Genomic DNA, 20,529 nt, shown 5'->3' with positions numbered 1-20,529 from the left:
TTAACTTTTGTGCATGGCGAGAGAAAGGGATTCAGTTTCATTTTGTTGCATATGGATTTCCAGTTTTCCCAACACCATTTGTTGAAGATGCTATCCTTCTTCCATTTCATGCTTTTAGCCCCTTTATCAAATATAAGATAGTTGTAGTTTTGTGGATTGGTTTCTGTGTCCTCTATTCTGTACCATTGGTCCACCTGCCTGTTTTGGTACCAGTACCATGCTGTTTTTGTTACTATTGCTCTGTAGTATAGTTTGAAGTCTGGTATAGCTATGCCGCCTGATTCACATTTCCTGCTTAGAATTGTTTTTGCTATTCTGGGTCTTTTATTTTTCCATATGAATTTCATGATTGCTTTCTCTATTTCTACAAGAAATGCCGTTGGGATTTTGATTGGCATTGCATTAAACCTATAGAGAACTTTTGGTAATATCGCCATTTTGATGATGTTACTTCTACCTATCCATGAACAGGGTATATTTTTCCATCTTCTAAGATCTTCTTCTATTTCTCTCTTTAGGGTTCTGTAGTTTTCATTGTATAAGTCTTTCACCTCTTTTGTTAGGTTGATTCCCAAGTATTTTATTTTCTTTGAGGATATTGTGAATGGGGTGGTTGTCCTCATTTCCATTTCAGAGGATTTGTTGCTGATATACAGGAATGCCTTTGATTTATGCGTGTTGATCTTATAGCCTGCCACTTTGCTGAATTCATTTATTAGCTCTAATAGTTTCTTTGTAGACCCTTTTGGGTCTGCTAGGTATAGAATCATGTCATCTGCAAATAGTGATAATTTGAGTTCTTCTTTTCCTATTTTTATGCCTTTAATTTCTTTCGTCTGTCTAATTGCTCTGGCCAGTGATTCGAGAACTATGTTGAACAGAAGTGGTGAGAGAGGGCATCCCTGTCTTGTTCCAGATTTTAGAGGGAACGCCTTCAGTTTTTCTCCATTCAGAATGATGCTAGCCTGAGGCTTAGCATAGATTGCTTTTACAATGTTGAGGTATGTTCCTGTTATCCCTAGTTTTTCTAGAGTTTTGAACATAAAGGGATGCTGTACTTTGTCGAATGCTTTTTCCGCATCTATCGAGATGACCATATGGTTCTTATTTTTAAGCCTGTTGATGTGGTGAATAACATTTATTGATTTCCGTATATTGAACCAACCTTGCATCCCAGGGATAAATCCTACCTGATCATGGTGCACAATTTTTTTGATATGTTTTTGTATCCGGTTCGCCAGAAGTTTATTGAGGATTTTTGCATCTAGGTTCATTAGAGATATTGGTCTGTAGTTTTCTTTCTTTGAAGTGTCTTTGTCTGGTTTAGGAATCAGGGTGATGTTGGCCTCATAGAATGAATTTGGAAGTTCTCCCTCTTTTTCTATTTCCTTAAATAGCTTGAAAAGTATTGGTGTTAATTCCTCTTTAAAGGTTTTGAAAAACTCTGCTGTATACCCATCCGGTCCTGGGCTTTTCTTAGTTGGTAGTCTTTTGATGGTATCTTCTATTTCCTCAATTGATATTGGTCTGTTTAGGTTGTCAATATCCTCTTGGCTCAATCTGGGCAAATCATATGACTTAAGAAATTTATCGATGCCTTCACTATCTTCTATTTTATTGGAGTATAAGGATTCAAAATAATTTCTGATAATCTTCTGTATTTCTGAAGTGTCTGTTGTGATATTGCCTTTTTCATCCCGTATGCTGGTAATTTGAGTTCTCTCTCTTCTTCTCTTTGTTAGCGTGGCTAAGGGTCTGTCGATTTTATTTATTTTTTCAAAGAACCAACTTTTAGTTTTGTCAATTTTTTCAATTGTTTCTTTCGTTTCGATTTCATTAATTTCAGCTCTGATTTTAATTATTTCTTGTCTTCTACTTCTTTTGCTGTTTTTTTGCTCTTCTTTTTCTAGGATTTTGAGTTGAAGTATTAGATCATTTATTTGTTGGTTTTTTCTTTTTTTAAGGAATGAACTCCAAGCAATAAATTTTCCTCTTAGAACTGCTTTCAATGTGTCCCATAGATTCCGATATGTTGTGTCTGTGTTTTCATTTATCTCTAAGAATTTTTTAATTTCCTCCTTGATGTCTTCTATAACCCATTGATCATTCAGTAACCTATTGTTCATTCTCCAAGTGATGCATGATTTTTCCTTACTTCTTTTATTGTTGATTTTCAATTTCATTCCATTATGATCAGATAATATGCATGGTATTATCTCTACTCCTTTATATTGTCTAATAGTTGCCCTGTGACATAATATATGATCTATTTTTGAGAAGGATCCATGTGCTGCTGAGAAAAAAGTGTAACTGCTTGATGTTGGGTGGTATATTCTATATATGTCAATTAAGTCTAGGTTATTAATTGTGTTATTGAGCTCTATAGTTTCCTTATTCAACTTTTGTTTGGAAGATCTGTCCAGTGGTGAGAGAGGTGTGTTGAAGTCTCCCATGATTATTGTATGGTGGTCTATTAGACTCTTGAACTTGAGAAGAGTTTGTTTGATGAACATAGCTGCACCATTGTTTGGGGCATATATATTTATAATTGTTATGTCTTGTTGGTGTATGGTTCCCTTGAGAAGTATGTAGTGTCCCTCTTCATCCCTTTTGATTAACTTTGGCTTGAAATCTATTTTATTTGAAATGAGTATGGACACTCCTGCTTGTTTGCGAAGTCCATATGAGTGATATGATTTTTCCCAACCTTTCACCTTCAGTCTATGTATGTCTTTTCCTATCAGATGTGTCTCCTGAAGGCAGCATATTGTTGGGTCTTGTTTAGTGATCCATTCTGCTAGCCTGTGTCTCTTAATTGGTGAGTTTAAGCCATTAACATTTAGAGTTATTATTGAGATATGGTTTGTTCTTCCAGCCATATTTGTTTATTTATGTTACTAAACATGGTTTGTTTTCCTCTTTGATTATTCCCCCCCACCTTTACTGTACTACCTCCCGCTGTTGGTTTTCATTGATATTTTCCATTTCCTCTTCCTGTAATATTTTGCCGAGGATGTTTTGAAGAGCTGGTTTTCTAGCTGCAAATTCTTTTAACTTTTGTTTATCATGGAAGGTTTTAATTTCATCTTCCATCCTGAAGCTTAATTTCGCGGGATACACAATTCTTGGTTGGAACCCCTTTTCTTTCAACGTTTGAAATATGTTATTCCAGGATCTTCTAGCTTTCAGAGTCTGTGTTGAAAGATCAGCTGTTATCCTGATTGGTTTACCCCTAAATGTAATCTGCTTCCTTTCTCTTGTAGCTTTTAAAATTCTCTCCTTATTCTGTATGTTGGGCATCTTCATTATAATGTGTCTAGGTGTGGCTCTCTTATGATTTTGCACATTCGGCGTCCTGTAGGCTTCTAGGATTTGGGATTCTGTCTCATTCTTCAAGTCTGGGAAGTTTTCTCGTATTATTTCGTTGAATAGATTGGTCATTCCTTTGGTTTGGACCTCAATACCTTCCTGTATCCCCATGACCCTTAAGTTGGGTCTCTTTATGTTATCCCATATTTCTTGAATGTTCTGCTCATGGTTTCTTAACAGCTTTGCTGAGCTGTCTATGTTCTTCTCCAGTTGAAATACTTTGTCTTCATTGTCTGATGTTCTATCTTCTAAGTGTTCTACTCTGCTGGTAGTATTCTCAATTGAGTTTTTAAGTTGGTTTATTGTTTCCTGCATTTCCAGGATTTCTGTTTGTTTGTTTTTTATAACCTCTATCTCCCTGTATAATTGATCTTTTGCTTCTTGGATTTGTTTGTGTAATTTATTGTCGAAGTGGTCGAAGTGGTCTTTCATTGTCTGATTTTGCTGTCTAATGTCTTCCTTGAGACTCCAGATCATCTGAAGCATGTATATCCTGAATTCTTTATCTGACATTCCATCTGCTGCAGATATTACCTCTTCTAAAGTTGAGTTGACCTGCATTGCTTGTGGTCCTTTCTTTCCTTGTCTTTTCATACTGATCGCGTTTCGTTCTTCTGGTAGCCACGCCCCCGTATCTGGTGCAAGAGACCTCAGTTGTCAGCACTGGTGGGGGCTGTAGCTGGGAGACCCGCGCCGCGCGGCTCCCGCCGGCTCCTGCGTCAGCGCCGCCTCAGCTCCCGCCGGTTCCCGTGCCGCTGCCGGGGTTCCCTCCAGCTCCGTCCGGCTCCCTCGCCGCTCCTGCTAATTTAGAGTCCGCTGGGAAGGAATCTCTTTGGCCGATCTTTGGTGACTTCCCCTCTCTGCTATGGCGGGCCCCTGGCTCCTTGCAGGAGTGACCGAAGGGAGAGGTGGAACTGGCTTGTCTCTGGTCTGATATAATCTCTGGTTTTAGATCCCAGTTCGCTAATTCATAGAGGCTTGGTTAGATTTCCTTCCCATCCTCTCAAGGTGGGGAGCCCTTTCCTGGGTGGGCAGGGCCGTTAGCAGAGCCGGAAGGGCACGTGCCTTCTGTCGGGCCAAGCGGGGACCCTTCTGGCTGCGCTGGGCCGCCGGGGGCTCCCTCAGCGCCAGGCAGATGGCGCCCGCGTGGCTAAGAGCCGGGTGGGGTAACCCTTCGCAGAGCGGGCGGGCCGCCAGGAGTGCCGGGATGGTGGGAGCTGTCTGCCGGCCGGGCAGGGACCCTTCTCGACGAGCAGGGCCGCTGGGGGCGCTTGTAAAGCCGGGCGGCTGCCGCCGCGTGTCTAAGACCCAGGCGGGCGGGGTGGCTGTTTGCAGGGCAAGAGCGGGACCGGCAGGGTAGCCGGGATGGCGGCAACTGCCTGTTGGCCGGGCAGGGACCCTTCTCGCCAAGCAGGGTTGCCGGGGGCGCTTGTAAAGCCGGGCGGCTGCAGCCTCGTGGCTAAGAACCAAGCGGGCGGGGTGGCTGCTTGCAGAACAAGAGCGGAATGGCGGGAGCTGTCTGCCGGCAGGGCGGGGACCCTTCTCGCAGAGCAGGGTCGCCGGGGGCGCTTGTAAAGCCGGGCGGCTGCAGCCTCGTGGCTAAGAACCAAGCGGGCGGGCTGGCTGTTTGCAGAACAAGAGCGGAATGGCGGGAGCTGTCTGCCGGCAGGGCGGGGACCCTTCTCGCAGAGCAGGGCCGCCGGGGGCGCTTGTAAAGCCGGGTGGCTGCCGCCGCGTGTCTAAGACCCAGGCGGGCGGGGTGGCTGTTTGCAGGGCAAGAGCGGGACCGGCAGGGTAGCCGGGATGGCGGAAACTGTCTGTTGGCCGGGCAGGGACCCTTCTCGCCGAGCAGGGTCGCCGGGGGCGCTTGTAAAGCCGGGCGGCTGCAGCCTCGTGGCTAAGAACCAAGCGGGCGGGGTGGCTGCTTGCAGAACAAGAGCAGAATGGCGGGAGCTGTCTGCCGGCAGGGCGGGGACCCTTCTCGCCGAGCAGGGTCGCCGGGGGCGCTTGTAAAGCCGGGCGGCTGCAGCCTCGTGGCTAAGAACCAAGCGGGCGGGGTGGCTGCTTGCAGAACAAGAGCGGAATGGCGGGAGCTGTCTGCCGGCAGGGCGGGGACCCTTCTCGCAGAGCAGGGTCGCCGGGGGCGCTTGTAAAGCCGGGCGGCTGCAGCCTCGTGGCTAAGAACCAAGCGGGCGGGGTGGCTGCTTGCAGAACAAGAGCGGAATGGCGGGAGCTGTCTGCCGGCAGGGCGGGGACCCTTCTCGCCGAGCAGGGCCGCCGGGGGTGCTTGTAAAGCCGGGTGTCTGCAGCGGCGTGGCTAAGAACCAGCCGGGTGGGGTGGCTGTTCGCCGGGCGAAAGCAGGGCCGCCAGGGTAGCCGGGATGGCGGGCGCTGTCTGCTGGCTGGGCGGGGACCCTTCTGCCGCGCTGCTCTGGGCCGCCTGCCGCTTGCAGAAGCGGCGGGTGGCCGCGGGATTGGACTCTGAGCCCGCGCTGCCAGTCAAGTTTCACTTGTTTGGGGCAAACTGTCACATCTAATAAACTTACTAATTCTCGGCAGGTCTCCTTTCAACGGAATTTTGCTAGAAGATCCTCAGTAGGTAGAATGTAGCTGTTTTAATTGGTGTTTCTGATCCCGTTAATGTGGAGATATTGAAAGTGCAGCTTCCTCGCCGGCCGCCATGTTGGATCCCCCGGACCATTTTATTTTAAAAGGAAGTACCCCTGACCTTCTGTGACCTCTATCAAGACCACGAGGCCTCTATCAAGACCACCTGGAACTCTTGCATCCAATTCTTCTTGGTTTAATCATACACTTTATCCCACCAGACCAAGCAAAGAAGGACAGGAAGAAATGGAGGAAGTGAAAGAAGCTTTGCAGGACTAATTGAATGAAGACCATAAGACTTTCTGCAATCACTATGAATTGCCTGACATATACCAACTTTCCTCCTCCAGTGTTGATCTGTGGGTGAGCAAGGCTTCTGTTCTCTGGATATAGCTTGTTGAGTACTCCATTAAAAGGACTGCACTATTAACAGTAATGTTTCTGGGGGTTCAATCAATATTCAGGTGGTGAACCCAGGATTAACCAGAGTGGGAAGGGTACAGAGATTACAACAGCTTCACAAGCACCACTGATGCATGGTGCATAACAGAGACCTTTCTAAAAAGCTCTTGCAATTCTTTGATCCTGAACAATAAGTCTACTTTGAGGGTTCATTACTGTCTAAATAGGTTCGTACTCTTGAATAAATCACTGGAGATAATATTGACATGATCCTTCATGAATGTTTTAGAATTATTCCGCAAGTCCTGACTTGGACCTTGATAGTCTTCAAACACATTGATTTAAAAAAATTTCCATTTTCTCAGTAGCACAAAAAATCTTTCCTCATGGAAGGTCTATAGATTCCACATATCATTTCAGTCCCAGTATATAATATCAAATCTACCAAGAAGCACCAGATTCTGAAGTAAGGTCTGAGTCTTGAAGAAAGTTTCCAGGAAACCAGTATTCAAGCATTTTTTCATCACTGGTATAACCAATAATTTTAACTGATCACCAGATTCAGAAAATAGAATGCAATGCTATTAACTGACCAAACAAGGGACAATCTGTCCAGTAGCTAGGGAAGGAACACTTTTCCATTTCTCAGAAAATACAACTCAAGACTTTCTTTGAGTGTTCTTCTCAGAGTTTCCTTTTATCACATAAAGAATGCACTCAGCCTGTGTTTAAATTGTCAAAGGGTTCATAGTGGGCAAGTTTTTCTTGGGACTGTTTCTGTTTGAATATATTTGCAGACACTCAAAGACAATCTGAAGCAAGAGAAAGAGACAATGGACTCCAGGTGAATCTGAAAATCATGGACAATGAATTTAATGGTGACATCTGGAGATATCAGGTCTAAGGGAAAGCAGAAAGCTCTTATTTCATCCATTCTGGTAACCAGGAAGGAGCTCTGCTCCCCCCTTATCCCACCCATTGTTTTTTTTTTTTTTCTTGGTTTCCAACTTCCATTATTTTCTTAACCATAGTAATCTAGAGACAGTCTATCCCATGGTGTTGAACAAAAATCATATTTTCTTTACTCTCATTGAAGTCTCCTGTGCAAGATATAGGAGAAGATGAACATCCTTTTCTGTAAGTTTGACCTGAGTTTGTTGGCTGGAATTCCATAGTAAGAAGTGTCACCAAACCAAAAAAGTCATATTAAATCAAAATATTAAAGATCAAGGCCTAGAATGCTCATCCTCTTTTTGGAATCAATAATGCCTCTGGAACCCTTATTTATCAGAACCCTGCAAGGAAAGTGGAACAAAAGTCATTGTAGTTATACCATCCATTAGGGCTGTCATTTTGGCATGACATAACTGAACAACACAGGACAAGCCAAATCTCATTCCTGATCAACAATGTTACCTAAGCAGTGAACTTCACCTCCCTTCTCAAACTCCCATGAAAGTCACACTCTGGTCAGAGGGGATTGTTTTGTTCCTCCTCTTTGAAGGGACAGACACTTTGCCTTCTGAAGCTTTTCTTTGAGAGTTTTGATCTAGACCAGGTGAGCAACTGTCTAATCTTTCATTTTTTAACATTTTTCTATCCTTACATACCTGGGCTCAGCATGGAGCTGCAATAAGAAGAGAATGTGAATGAAATTCTGATGGACTCATTGGATGAGATGTATATGGCTCATTCCAGTTGCCATTATTTGTCTGACTCCCACCAGTCTCCCAAGAGTACAACCACCCTCTCTGAGGAGCATGTGGTTTACTCTACTCTCCATATGGCAAGTGAGTACATCCCTTATAAGGAGATTAGGCTCCTGATGGCTTCCCCTGGAGCCTCCATATTCTTTAAGTTCAGCACTCTGTGTAGGTAGAGTGATCTCCCTCCAGGCAGGTCCTGTAGTTACTGGTTGGTTTGAGTAAAAAACAAGGACGAGGTTTGAAGCACAGACATCAGGTGGGTCATGCAGCTTGCCCTCTTCCTGTTTTCAGCCACACCTCTCCCACCTTTGCACTCATTGCCAAATACAGAGTGTGGAACAATGCTGTCTGGGGTGAGGAGAGTGAACTATCCAAAGAAACCCAAACAGTTCATCAACATGCAGATGCCTCATCATCTGTCCAAAAGAATGTTTTGAAACGGGTCATTTCAACTCTACCTTTCTTGTTAAGTATCAATTCAAAACAGTGTTTTTAAAACATTTGTGGTTATCCAAGAAGGATGGCAAATCGCTTATATTTTTGGAGATGATACCATGGTTCCCTGGCTCTGAGCTCCAGTTTCAAATTCTCCTTGCCCAGGTATGGCATTTTCCCTGAAGGGAAGGCTTCACCCTGTCACCTGAAAAATCCATGAATGCCAAGGATCCTGTGTCCTTGGAGCACCAAAAATTTTTTCATTGGGAGAGTTTGTATGTTCCATCTAAATCTAATTTCAGTGTTTGTTCTCATCTAAACCAATATCAAGCAAAATGTCATATTGAGGCAAGTTGCCACACAAGTTCTAGAAAGCAGCTAAGCACGTTTCCAAAGATCTCTGGGGAAAGGTGCATGCTTGACTGTTTTTCAGAGTTCAGACAATAGACCTACGTCAATAATCTATAAGAACAGTACCTACTTACTTGGTCCCCAAAACATGGCCAGTAATTTCTCATAAATACAGAGTACCTTGGTTTAAGGTCTCCTGCATTATTCTTCTTAGGATATCCCAGTGTACCCAGAGAACATTTATATGTTTGTGTTTGTAGAGTGTAAAGCAGGAATTATGTAATATGACCAGTCCCATCTGGTTTTAATGGCAGAAAACAAAAAAGATACTAAAGATGAAGAACAAAAGTCAAAGGCACCAGGTAACTCTAATAATCAAGAGATGTTGAATAGTAGAATAAAGCAGACATTATTATCATATATATATATATATATATATATATATATATATATATATCTGCATGACTGATGAGATTCTACAACATGTGCAATCAGAAAAATGAGAAATTATACCCCATTTATGTATATTAAAATGAATAAATGCATTCTACTGTCATGAATAACTAATTAAAACAAATAAAATTAATGCTAACTATTGTGATATATTTATTACATATCATATTTCCTCCAAATCCCAGGAAAAAATGGATCTACTTTATTTACATACCTATTGCGCACAATCAGCTAACTTCAAAGTGTGTTTTCGAAGTGTGTTGCTTCCTTTCTTCAATTTTTATGTATTGATTACCAATACTTATTAATTTCTTAACTAAAATAGAGTTCACATAAACTATAAATGCTCATGGACTTCTGGCATTATGAGTCAGAATTGCATTGAAGGACCTTCAGAAACACCTCTCTCAAATCCTTATGCCTTATCAATATCCCATCCCACTCTGATGTTTTCCCTTCTACCTGCATTAGAAATTTCTAAGTCATGCTCAGGCTTAAGAGCTGGGACCCAATTACCCCAGCATTCACAGAAAGGGAGAGATGCCTCCTTCTTTCTCAGTCAGCATCTCAAGGGCTTCCTCACCAAGGAACACTCCTACCTGGGGCAGGCCCTCTGAAAGAAACTGGCTGGTGGGAGCAGGCTGGCATAGCACTTTGTCCACAAGCTCAACCCAGATTAGTGGTCTTAGACCCTTGCTACACTGAGTGGCTCCATGGTCCCTGGGTCACAGAAAACTTTACACCTCTATAAGTAACATTTTTACCAGGATGAATAATAAACCTCACATGTGGACCATGGCAAGGTCAAGTTGGCTTGGTTGAAAAGACAAAGGAGACACCTACAAGGGGTGAAGGCCAGGATTAAAGAACAGTAAGTGTCAGGGTGGGAGACTGTGGGGTAAAAAGAGCCCTGGTGGAAGAATGAATTTCTCAAGTACTATCCTTAGTGCTGTCTTTACTAATTGTGGGCATTAATTTTTCCTTTGTGAATTTCTGTTTCTTCATCTGTAAAATGGTGACAAATGTCTTCCATTGTACTGATGGCAAAACGTGGAAATGTTTCCTAACGTATTTCAAAAAAGGATTAGGTTCTTCTTTGGGATTGGATAGGAAATTGACTTAAAGTTGATGTTTGGGATGTGGGTTTACACTGAAATATTTTCCATTCAGTGTTTTCTCTGGTAACATAGCACATGTCAACCTGTCAATCCATGTGCTGCTGAGATTTGTAGAGGGGCTTGGATCAACATTATCCCTCCTCTTCTTAGAGGAAGGAGTTGGTTCTACATGAGAGCTGAGATGGGACCCAGAGTAATTTCCTGGACACCAGCTTTGTGGCAGGTAGAAGGATACAGATGGAGAAGTGGCAAAAAAAATCTAGATGAGTAACTGGTAATTTAGGGAACAAAAGAATTTTTTTCTTGTCATCATTTTTTAGACAAAACATGCTATTGTGATTCACCAGATTAAAAAATATTTTTTCTGTAAGGATCATAAATCCAAACCAGACAATCCCTTCAAAGATTATAATGGGGTTTTTCAATACAACTTTCTCGGTGTAACCTAAATTCAAAACTAAATATTTATGTTACCATGCTTAGGTAGATGAGGGTGACACAGAACAACTTCATGTCTGACAGAATTTTTCTGTCAATCATAAAAATGAGGCAAAAGAAGAAGAAGAAAATCCACTGTTGAAAATGAATGAGCAGGACAGATCAAATATGGAGAGGGTCCTTAGAAGAACAGAGAAAAAATGTGGCCAAATTATAAAGACACACACATACTATGATTTTACCAAATTCATTAACCCATTAAACTTGTGTGTTTTCCTTCTGGTACTTGTAGAGTTACTCTGAATCCATCTCAGGGGATATTCTATACTCCCAGATCCCATCCATCTTCTCATGTCACAGCAAGGAATGCAGTTATATATATATACACATATGTTTATATATATATATAATCATGTGTATACATATAGATATATGTTTTATATGTATATATATATATGCATATATACATACACACAAATGTATTTGTTCATAGTATTCAAAGAAAAAGACCAGCAAGTACATGAGCCACCAACGTTGGGTGTTTGCTAGTCTCCAGGAGCTAAACTGGCAGTTGCAAAAAGTTTAAGGACAGTTGCTCAAAGCATACCAGAATTCTGGTTAGAAAGTCTCAAAGGGATAGTGTCATAGAAATCTCTGTCATTGCCTTAATATCTCCTCATTCATTGAGTTCTAATTATAAATTTCCCCTTGTATCCTACCTTAGGGATTTCGATTTTCTGATTGAAGTTCAGCCATGAGAGTTGGCCCAGTTAAAGCAGAAGCTGCAGGAAGGAAAAGACACTTCTTTCAAGGACCTCTTCACCCAGCATGACCCTGAGAACCATCGAGAGTCACTGGCTGAGGAGGGCAGGCTGGCAGAGAATATCTTTTTCACAAGAAGAGTTCAGGTAAGGTGCCCACATGAAGCTGCTCCAAGGTCCACAGCTCCCATGAGACTCCACTAGGTAAGCAATATTTGTACCTGCTCTCCTGGTATCTGCTTTTTGTTTGGAGTCTTGAAAGATTAGGACTGCCTCGTTGAGAGGACATGCCATCAAGAGCAGGTAACATTTACCCAGCATCCTCTCAGGAAGAAGAATATAACAGGTGAAAGTTTGTGAGATTGCAAATAACTGGGGCTAAAAATGAAAACTTTCTAGGTATCCTCATATTGACTTTATTGCGAGCAAAGGGGTGATTTATCCTTCCTGATTTATGTTTCCTCATCTCAAAAACTGTTTAAAATACACATTGACACATTGCATAGCCAGGCATGGTGGCACACACCTGTAATCCCAGGAGCTTGGGAGACTGAGGCTGGAGGATTGTGAGTTCATAGCCAGCCTCAGCAAAGGCAAGGCATTAAGCAATTCTGTGAGATCATGTCTCTAAATAAAATACAAAATATGGCTGAGGATGTGTCTCAGTTGTTGAGTGCCCCTGAATTCAATCCTTAGTACCAAAAGTAGTAGTGGTGGTAGTAGTAGTAGTAGTAGTAGTAGTAGTAGTAGCAATAGTAGTAGTAGTAAACATTGTATGATAGCTGTAGCATTCAAACAGGGAACACTATAAATGTACTTTCTAAAGGATAAAGCCACTCCCAGAGTTTGGTTTAGGTACTTGAAATAGTTAAATCCGGGGGTAGGATGTAGGGTACACTGAAATACTTAACAGGTAACATGGAGAGGATTTTCCCTAGTTAAGTGATAGAAGCAGGCATGAGCGGTCCTGTGAAGTTCCCAAATCTATGGAGTGTCATGGGACGGGGTTGTCCTTCCTCCCTGAAGAGGAATTAGTAGGTTTTTCTATGAAAATCACTGAGCCTGAGAACAACCATGTGGCAGAAGGTAGGTATAGTTGAAGCATCTCAAAGTTCACTGGTTGTCTCTAGTTTCTATTGATCTAGGGAACAAAGGGCATTTTTTCTCTTTGCCCAGTTAAACAAATAGCATGATACCAAGGAGATTCATTAGATTGGGGCCACTTTGTTTCATAGATTAAAAACACCCTGCCCAGCCATTTCTTTAAAGGAAAACATGAAACTTTCTAAATTTATTCTGGTAATTTCTCTGTGCCAAGATAGGCCATTGTGTTCCTAACGGATGAGGTAGAACTGATATCTGAATGGGCTTTTATAAATTTGATTATAGGAAATCATGAAGAGCATCATTATGAAAAAAAATAAAAAATAAAAAAGCAACACCAGAATCAATGGCCTCCAAGGGGATATTCAGGGTAGGGTAATTACCATGCAAAAAGGAGCATATATCAGGCCAAAATAGCCACATTCATGATGCAAGGGTAGAGAAAATCTGCTCATATCACTGGTTTACTTTGCTTAACCAGTCTGTATTGCCTATTTTCTGTGTGGCATTTGTATCATCTGTTTCATCCAAAGTGAACTGACCAGGCCAAGGAAGGTCCAGCACTTTCTGAGCTGACTGGTTCTCATCTCTGTAGTAAAGAACTAGAGTGAGAGGCACATGTTTCCTGCATGGGTCACTGTTTCTTATTGGCAGGTATTTCATAGCAAAAAAAAAGAAAAAAACTTCATAAAATACAAATTCATATCCTGTCCTAACATTAAGAGTCAGAGGACCTCTGGGTGTATATAAATGCCTCAGGAGCATGTTTTTACTGGACTACTGCATGTAAAATGTATTAAGAAAAGGAAAAGTCACAGTTCACCAAGAAATGAGCCAGGATCACAACTGGAAGGTGTTTGATAGATAGAAATCTCTCAAAGTCCTCATCACCTATCACTACACCATTCCCATTCTGAAAGTATCTTCCATCCCACCTCAGGAAATATTATCTCCTGGTCCAAGTTCAGGTGCAAGAACTGACTCAGTTAAGCCAGAAGTTACAAGAAGCAAAGAGATTCCTCCTTCTACCTCAGTCAGCATCTCCAGAAATTCCTCACCCAGAAAGACAGTCATCAGGGGCAGGACATCCACAAGCAACTGGCTGAAGGTTGCAGGCTGGCAGAAAGCTTTGTCTATGGATTTAGTGCAGGTTGGGTGGCCTTGATCACACTAAACTGCTCTGAAGTTCCTGGTTCACAGGATGCTTGACATCTCCACCAGTAGCGTTTCACCAGCTGTTCTGGTTTTTACATCACAAGTGAGGCCGTGGTAGGATGAGTACAGCCTGAGAGGGAACAAAAGGAGATCTGCGCTGTATTGGAGATCACAATATTCCAACTGTCTCTATCCTCCCTAATGGTGTGTGGTCTCTTGAGCAAAAGAGAGCAACCACCAGTGCTCACAGTCAAGAGGCAGATAGATTCTTAAGAATACAGAGAACCTGAACTAGTAAAGAAAGTTTCTTCAGCTCTTCCGGAGTACTGGCTTTTATACCTGTTAGCATATGGTTCACTTCTGCCTTCTAGGGTTTTTCTTCCTCATCTGTAAAATGAATCAAATAATGTGTTGTATTTAGCTCTAGCAAATGAATGAAGGAATTCCCATGAACTCATTTTAAACCACAGTGCTGATAAGTGCTTGGGGTTCCTTCAGTTTAAAAATGGAATGAGGTGGCAGAAATGTTGGTTCATACGAGAACAGATTCTAAAGTTAGATTGCTCCCAGTAGATTGCAGAAGCCAATTTGGGGATGCCCATAAAGTCCCTAAAATAGGGAGGGATGAAGTACAGGAAGTAGGTTCTATTTGAGAATTTTGAGGGGGCACAGAGCTATTAAGACTGGTAATAAGCTTTGTAGAAGGAAGACAGATGTAACTAGAGAAATCCAAATAACCTATAATCGGGATACCAAAATACATTTTGACTCTAACCATTTAACTCAGAGCATGCCATAATGATGATCCAACCAACAGTTTGCATCATAGCATCCCAGACTATTTTTAAGTCAAAATATGAGACCATTCAGGACAATCCTGTATGTGCATTCTATGTCTATACATACATAATTTATGTCTCCCTGCTCAGGTAGAATGCTGTATTGAAATGTGTAAAATAGAGCTATTTAATGACTTCTGGGCATTTCTGAAATTTTTTGCAGAATACAAGGAGGAGGAGGAGGATAAAGAAGAAGGAGAGCCACTGGATTACACATAACAATGAATGACCAAGGACAATAAGCAAGGGTAATACAATGGGGTTTAGGTATTCTAAAATACACAACATGAGGCCAAAAGTAGCTGCATATTCCATAATCAAAGGTAAAATAAGCTTCTGATTGCCTGATGTTGTTCATTCAACTAAAGACGACAGTTTTTTTTTCATTTTATATGACAGCAGAATGCATTAGAATTCATATTACACATACAGAGCACAATTTTTCATATCTCTGGTTGTATACAAAGTATATTCACACCATTCATGTCTTCATACATGTACTAAGGGTAATGATATCTATCTCATTCCGCCAGACATAGTTCTTTTAACCAGGTTATGAATTTCATTTGTGCTAGTTGTAGAATGAGTCTGTCCAAGGGGAACAAGCAGTGGTTGTTGTTGTTAGATATACGTAACAGTAGAGTATATTTTGATGTATTATATATACATGGAGTGCAACCCATTCCAATTAAGATCCTATTCTTGTAGTTGTACATAATGTGTATTTTCACTAGTCATGTATTCATATATAAACATAGGAAAGTTGTGTCCAATTCATTCTACTGTCTTTCCTAATCCCATCCCACCTTTCTTCCCTTCATTCTCCTTGGTCTAATACAGTGAACTTCTATTCTTCCTTCTTCCCTTGCCCCTTTATTATGTGTTAGCATACACATATCAGAGAGAACATTTGGCCTTTGGTTTTGGGGGATTGGCTTATTTCACTTAGCATGATATTCTCCAGGTCCATCCATTTACTGTCAAATATCATTTCATTTATCTTTATGGCTAAGTAACATTCTATGGTGTATACCTGTCACATTTTCATTATCCATTACACCTAGGTTGGCTCCATAGCTTTGCTATTGTGAATTGAGCTACTATAAACATTGATGTGGCTGAGTCCCTGTATTGTGCTGATTTTAAGTCCTTTGGGTATATACCTAGAAATGGCAACTTCTTGTCCTTAGAAAAAAATCACTTTTTCCTTTGTAAGGACTAAAATAAGAATTACATAAATAACTTCTTTCAGCATAGTTATTCCAAGATCATGAACAGTTCTGTGATAGCAAAAATAGCACATACACAAACAACAACATATCATATGATGTCAAGATATTGATAGGAAGAGGCCTAGAAGGCCCAAGTTCTCTAGAACTTTCCAAATGCAGGAGGCTGTAGTGACTGGATTGGTGAGTGTAAAATTCAACTTTGGTTATGCACAAGGTTGACTCACTCTTATGTTTTTCACTCTGAACTGTTTTCTGTTCTCATAGCTGCTGTCCTGATATTCCCTGTAACTGCCACACTGAAGCAGAGCCAAATATTATGGAAAGCATCTTTTAAGCACATGGTGCTGTCCCTGAAATCACACACTTTGTAGGCTGCTTTGCCTTCTCTTCCCAGCTCCCTCAGCTCCACTGCCTCTTTCTCCTAGGAAGCATGGCCTTCTTAAATCACTGGCACATGGACACTTCTCCAAGTCCATCTTTTAGAACAAGACTAAGTCAACTCTTAAATCTTTTTTCAGTCAACTTTTAACTTTTATACAAATGAAAAAGTTAAAACTGACAAGAAAGAGTCCTGATTACAAAAACAAAATTGCAATGTGTGACATAGGTGGGAAACACATACTGTTCTGAGGACAGTTTTGTCTTTGGTATCACATGAACAGTCACGTGCAGGACTCTGTATCTGGAATTCATGGACTTATTGAAGGGGACACTCACTGGAGGGCTGTAGATGGCACTGTAAAAGGTCTTCAGTCTAATAACCGATGCCTAGGGTGGGAATTCAAGTGACAAAGATCATGTGCTGCTTTGGTACTTTTTTAGATCCTTTTCCACTTTGATATGTCCAATTAAGAATCTAAAATGCAAATACATTTAATCTTGAGGTCTGACATTATAAGAGAGCATTTTCATTAATTGACTCTTAGAAAAGTGAGTCCAGGAACCAGTTTTTCAAGACCCAGTATAGAATACAGGAGTTTACATTCCTGGCTGCTCCATGGCATGAAACCAATAAAGCAGACAGGCAGCTTCTCCACAAGGTGTGTGAACAAAAAGGGGAGCAGATACTTTACTAGAACCTAAAACTGGACATTCAAAGCAGATTGGGAATACAAAAGGTTGGATATAATAAAATAAGGAAAAAATCCCCAGTGGTACAGCTGTTGTCACAGCAGGGCCAGAAGCTCCAGCCAGAGAGGTCCCCCTGTAAGCATAGTAGAGGGATAAGAGAATTAAAGGAATCTACATTTTTGGAGGACCCAAGACATGTCTGGATACACAGCAGTTAGAGACCAAGGATATTGCCCAACAAACCTGAAGGACATGCTGCCCGATATCCGAATGTGGGGAAAGAAGCTGCCATCTTTCACAGGTGGTCTGTGAAGGACTTAGGAAGGAACCATTTTGCAGCTTACTCAGGGGCTGGCAACCAAGGAAGCCAATTCATGGCAAACTCAAGTTTGGCCCAAAATAAAGGCCCAGTAAACATGTGCTACATGACATAGAGTGTGCTTAAGTGACCAGAAAAAATCAAACATGGAGAGAGGTTTACACAAGGGACAACTGGTCATTGAAACCCACTGGCTCTACCCCACTCTCTCCAATCCAACTGCTTGCAGAAATGGCTGGGAGAGATGCATCTGGATGGGAAATCAGAAGGGTGAGGATGGGAGAAATTGTTTGGAGACTGAACCCGAGACCAGGAAATGTGGAGTCTGCAGGTGACAGAGGAGACTAAGAATTGGCTCCCCCGCCACACAAGTGGAACCCAAGGGAGATCCCTGGGGTAAAGTCTTCCAGTGTTGACCAGCAAGTATAGGGTGCTGGCAGTGCACTAATTTAAAATCTCCAGACCAGCTGTGGTCTGGTGGGCTAGTGGGATGACAGATGAGGAAGAAGACCCAACCTTTAAGGAGGAAAATGAAGAAATTGGAGGAGGTGCAGAAGGTGGAGAGGGTAAAAGAAAGAGAATTTTTACTAAAGAATTGCAATGCATGATGTATGGGTTTGGGGATGACCAGAATCCTTACACTTAGTCATTAGATATTCTTGAAGACCTTATCATAGAGTTCATCACAGAAATAACTCACAAGGCAATGTCAATTGGAAGACAAGGTCGAGTACAAGTTGAAGATATCATCTTCTTGATTCAAAAGGACCCAAGGAAGTTTGCTAGCGTTAAAGACTTGCTTACCATGAATGAAGAATTGAAACGAGCTAGAAAAGCATTTAATGAAGCAAACTATGGATCTTATAAATTTTGTACTTTGTGAAATTTCATTATCTTCTGTGGAAATCATATATAATAATTGTGTATTTTGTTCAGTAATGTCCTAATATCTAGGCATGTAAATGAAAGATGGAGAAACAAAGTTTTCAGCCTTTATTTTCATGTATTTGACTTTAGAGTGATCCTTGAGCCTCTAATTGCCTTCCTTTGAATTACTTACTGAGTTTAATGACTACACTTAAGTTCAAGTACCTTACAAATTATGCTGTTCCTTCTGACTTTTGACTATCTAAAGGATGAAGTAGTATTTATGTGTTAGGTATATTTGTGCCATTATAAGCTATACTATAGCTGTTTAATATGTGAAATCTAAGTGTCATTTTGACTATGACAGCTGAGACATAGGCCTTACATATTCTGAAGTTTTTAGACAACAGTGGTCTGAGATGTTATTAAAGATAGTGAACTGGGTTTTCTTTTAAGGAGATGATATTTGAAACTACAAGTTTTTTAAAAAATGTTTATGCGTCTTAAATGATAATTTGTTTTAATATTTTCTAAAGAGTGATTTTTTTATTTTTATTTTTTTAGAAGTTTCATGTTGATGCTTCCATGTTGAAAGACTTTTTTGATTTAAAACCTTTTGGGACTTAGATTACTTTTTAAGTTTTAGAACTCATTTTCCCAACCATCTACTTTCAGCACCATTGAGCTAATGGTAGGAAAAGCATTTGGGGTAGTGTTTTTTTAACATATTTGTAAGTACTTGTGGAAATGTGTAGTTGACTAAAACTGTATGTAGCTACAAAAACCACTTTTGTAGTTCAGAGTATACAGGTTTTGTGTGAATTTAGTTTACTGCATTAAATTATTGCCCTTAGCTTAAAAATTGCATTTAAAGAGATCACTGAATGTTACTGTTTATGAAACTGAACTTTTTGATTCCACTTATAAATAGTATCTATAAATCAGTACCTGGGAAAATTTTACTTTCTTAACTTATTGATACAAGGAATAAAGTATAAAAAATTAAACAAAAAAAATTTTTTAAATAAAATCTCCAGACCAATTGGCATCCAGTGAAGAGCCTAGAGCCCACCTAAGCCTAAACCCTGCCTCCAGGAATTCTGCCTATGTCTTACGTCTCTCAAGCCAGCCAGCAATCCAGAGCATGCAGCATCACACTTCAGAAGACCACACCTAAAATGACTGAGAAGAAGAGCTGAGAATATTTTGAACTCCAATGAAAAGAATTATTTAACTTTTCATCAAAATTTTTTAAATTCTTTTTCACTGTTTAATTGTGACCTCAATAGTACATGAATATTTTACAGTTCCCTTTTTCCCCCTCACCTCTAGAATTTTATTTTATTTTATTATTTATTTATTTATTTATTTATTTATTTTTGTGGTGCTGGGGATTGAACCCAGGGCCTTGTACATGTGAGGTAAGCACTCTACCAACTGAGCTATATCCCCAGCCCTCACCTCTAGCATTTCTGAAGCCAATTATTTTACATGAATTAGTTTTTGTGAACTAGGATGTTTGATTAGTATATTTTAGTTTTGTTTTGTGTTCTTTTTATTTTTTATTTAAATTTTTGCTTTATGTATATTTATTTCTACTACGCATCTGTTTCCCTCTTTTCTTCTGCTAACAGCCAATTTCTGTTGTTCTTTCAGTCTTCCTTTAATCTTTTGCTTCTGTCTTCTTTCTTCCTCTCTTATAATCATCACATCCTATATCACTTCTGTTCTCTCCCTGCCCACCATTTAAAAATTTAAACCGTTTTCCAAACTTGATATTTTTATTATAGGCATAACTGATCATATCATTTCTGTTTATTGTGATAACTAACATTGTAGATTGCATAGTAGGAAATATTTTGTTTAATGCTGTAAATTGTCTGCATTGGTTGTTATTATCTCTCTCCACCTAAACAGTAAGGTGCTGGAAATCTTCAGAGAAACTATAAGTCCACAGGGCAGAAACTCCACTGCCTCAGATCCATACTTGTTGATGGGTAGACACACAAACAACATGAAAAAGAAAGGGAATAAATCACCTCAAGCAAACCAAGATACTCCAATAACAGGATTCATCAATACCATAATTGAAGAAATGTAAGAGAAGGATTTTAGAATGTACATAAACTGATCTGTGAAGTAAAGAATGATATAAGAGTGCAAATACAGGTAGCAAAAGATCACCTCAGTAAAGAGAGATTCTGAAAAACAAACAAACAGAAATCCTTGAAATGAAGGAAACAAACCAAAGAAATCATGAACAGAACTTCCAAGAATTATGGGATAACATGAAAAGACCATA

General features: G+C 40.6%; 1 pseudogene; it reads left to right on the top strand.

The window, feature by feature from the left end:
• Positions 1-17,850: 17,850 nt before the first annotated feature.
• LOC143404177 (transcription initiation factor TFIID subunit 13 pseudogene) lies at positions 17,851-18,243 on the top strand (annotated as a pseudogene).
• The last annotated feature ends 2,286 nt before the right edge of the window (positions 18,244-20,529 follow it).

The sequence above is a fragment of the Callospermophilus lateralis genome, chromosome 7, assembly GCF_048772815.1.
Source record: "Callospermophilus lateralis isolate mCalLat2 chromosome 7, mCalLat2.hap1, whole genome shotgun sequence".
Lineage (NCBI taxonomy): Eukaryota > Metazoa > Chordata > Mammalia > Rodentia > Sciuridae > Callospermophilus > Callospermophilus lateralis.
This window is presented reverse-complemented; position numbering and strand designations above follow the sequence as displayed.